This window comes from Mesoplodon bidens (assembly GCF_964165515.1).
Source record: "Mesoplodon bidens genome assembly, chromosome: 1".
NCBI lineage: Eukaryota > Metazoa > Chordata > Mammalia > Artiodactyla > Ziphiidae > Mesoplodon > Mesoplodon bidens.
Genome location: NC_138176.1, coordinates 200,021,782 through 200,025,158, shown reverse-complemented (window position 1 = coordinate 200,025,158; position 3,377 = coordinate 200,021,782).

Sequence of the window (3,377 nt, the reverse complement as noted above, 5' to 3'; positions counted from 1 at the left end):
ATAGAGGAACTCGGAAACCAGGAAATGTGGATCTTACCTAGGGCTTCCATGACCTACCCAGTCTCCCCACAAATGAGAAACAGAGGCATCTTTACCCTGGAAGGTAAACATATTTTCTCTGAGAAGGAAAAGGAGACTTTATTTTCCTGGAAAAAAATATAAAATATAATAAATATAATAAATTCTCTATCTTTATTAAATTAGTCAGCAAACAAATGTCCTTTGAACTGGAAGGAGACACTATCTCTAGCTTCCGAGGAAGATTTTAATACATTTTTCTCAGGGAACCAGACCATGTAGAAACATGAAACGATCCTGGAGTGTTATCATCTCCCAAAATATCTGTTTGAATTCTTAGAAGAAATTGGAAAGCATCTTTAGATGGAAGAGACCCTCTGAATCAAAATATTCTGTATTACAAGACAGGAGTCTGTCTATTTAATTCATTTTGTACTGGTTTACTCAATTGGGGCTGCTAGTAGAAGCAAAAGAGAAGTACCTGGGACGTGCAGATGGAAGAAAAGTGGGAGGTTCATGCCTGTGCTGATAATTCTGTCTTGGCCTTGTGGCTCCACAGTGTCCTTTGGATTCATACTTCAAAGTTTTGAATGTGGGCTGCTGGTAGGTCATTCAGATATAAATGTTTGAATGTCTAATAGGTATTGTAAGTATCATTCTGCAGTTTGAAGAAATAGTAGGGCTGAAGAAGTACAATTGGAATCCTTCATTTATGACTTATAATTTGATATTATATATACATTATATCAAATATCATATATTATTATATATACATATTATTATATCATTATATATGATACTATATATATTATCATGTTTTATACCATTATATACTATTCATCAAGGCCTATTAGGGAACATGACATTAAATTGGGGATTTCACTGACAAGAGCAAGGCTACTGCTTCTGGGTAATGGGGCATGTGTTGTCAATGAAATTAAGAACACGGTGTGATTGCCTTGTTGTTTTGCCACACAACATGCTTCCTGAGCACAAAGGATTCTGTCCTGGAAAATATAGCAAAGGATAAGGGAGCATCAACCTGATAGAAGCTCTGTGGAAAGGGGAGACTTATTCTTATCTGGAATATTTGTCTATGGTATTAAGGGGTTGGGGGTAGGAGGGGTTCACTATAATCAACTTGAAGCAGGCAGCCCCCTGGCTGCCTATCTGGAGCTCAGTGCTGGACTTGGCCCTTGGAAGGTCATGCATTCATTCAGCAGTGTTGGTAGACAACACAGCTCCAGGGAGGGAAGCTCACACACAAAGCCTCCACCCCTGTCTCTAAAGCCACATTATACATTGACAGTCTTCTCCACAGTGGATGGCCTCTGGTGGGCATTTATATGTGCACAAGTGTCTACACACTTTGCCTAGTTTAAGGGGTCCATCAGGATACGTTTTCTTAGACACATGTGTCACCAACTTTTCAATTTTGTTGTTTTCAAGTTCTGTTCAACAAATTATTGTATCTACAAATACTAATAGGCTGGTCTATTTGAGGATAGATATTGGAATTAATTTTTAGTGAGATCTTTCTTTAACTCAACCACTATATTAGAACTTTTCTTATATTGCTATAGTTAATCCCCATAAATATCCAAGAAGTACTTGGATTTCCATTTTCTAGAAGAGAAAATTGAGGTTCAAGATAACTAAATATCTTACTAAAGCCACAGAACCATCTTCAAAATGTGTACATTAAATATGCACATTTTTGCATATTAACCATACCTCAATAAAGTTGAAAAAAATGGTAGAACCAGAATTTAAATCAGGTTCTGACTCCAAGTCCCATACTTCTTCTAAAACCAGCTGCCTCTGAGTCAGCTGAAATCTGATTCATTGAAATTTTTATTGTGTGTGCTTGTGTACATGTACTTGTGTTCTTGTATGCATAGGACTGGCCTTATATGCATTAATGGCACGTAATTTTGCTGTAATGTTTTTCCTGCTATCATTTGTTGGTTTAAATTTTCTCATAGGAAATAAAAAAAATAAATTCTTCTAATTCCTCAAATACTTCTGGATGCTCAGTGGCTACGACATGTGAGCATAGATTGGATCACTATACACTAAGACTCAAACTATTTAACCTCCTGTCCCTTGGACTCTCAAAACTGTTCCCCCCTTAAGTTATGTTTTTTGAAATCAAATCATTTGTTTAGCTTAAGAGTCCTTTAAAAACTATTTGCTTTTCACTGTCTTCATTCCATTACTTAGTTATGATTTAAACTATAATTGCTTAGCTATAATTTATTTACCTTAACAATAAATGTCAGCTCTTTTGTTTAGAAACTACAACAGCAAAAATGTATAGTGGCTTCCTCAAGTAGTTTAGAGTCTAAAATAGAAGAGAGATGAATTAACAGACGATTACAATAAGGAATTGAAGTGCAGAGGTAAGGTTAAATACAGGGGCTAGGTCCAAGGATTTAGATGAGAAAACAAAACAAAACAAAACTGAAGTACAGCCAAACTGTACACTACTGACTTTTGTCATATTCTCTTTAACTCACCATTGAAAAGCCATTGTTTTATTCACTGAGCAGATATATACTAATATATGTGTACATAATATGTACTATATATTATGTCAGGTAAGGGGTAAACAGCTATAGTCTGCCTGAGTCTGTGCCTGCAATGAGCTTAAAATTTTATAGAGAAAGCTTTGTTGGTAACAAAATACTTTGCAGCATTTTTTAAGCTCTTAGTATATCTACAACAATCAACAATGGAGAAAACCATATGAGTTAATATTTTGGAGGCTATTAGTCTTTTTTGCAAAATATTAATTTTAGACTACTCCCAAAAATGAAATTAACCTGGGAGAAACTAAAGATTTCTGTTGTCTGTAGTCTCCTTCATGGCAACTTCTCTATGTGGCCCATCTCTATCTTCTTTTCCTGAAAAGTTCCTACCCAGTGTTAAAGTGTCAACTTAAACAAAACTCCTTGTCACAGCACATGCACTTATAACTCACCCATCCACATAACATGGATCCACAGCACACCCATCCATAGCACACCCATTGCACACCCATCAAGCAACTGACTTATATTCTCACTCTTTACACCTTGAATATTTTTTTTGTAGTAAATCTATCTGGTTTGAAGCCACCATGCTGTTTCCTGAAAATGTCATGCTGTTTTGTAGCCCACACCGGACCCCATATCTCTAACTCTTAGAATATGGTGGTACCATGGAGGTAGAGGTTCTCTAGCTAATATAATAAAATTTTACTGGTGATTTACTAAACACCATACCCATAAATGTCACATGAAGGACCAAATTTGTCAGAGAATGATACTATCTTCTCTAGATTCCTCCAAATGACTCTTCTCACACATCATGGCAAA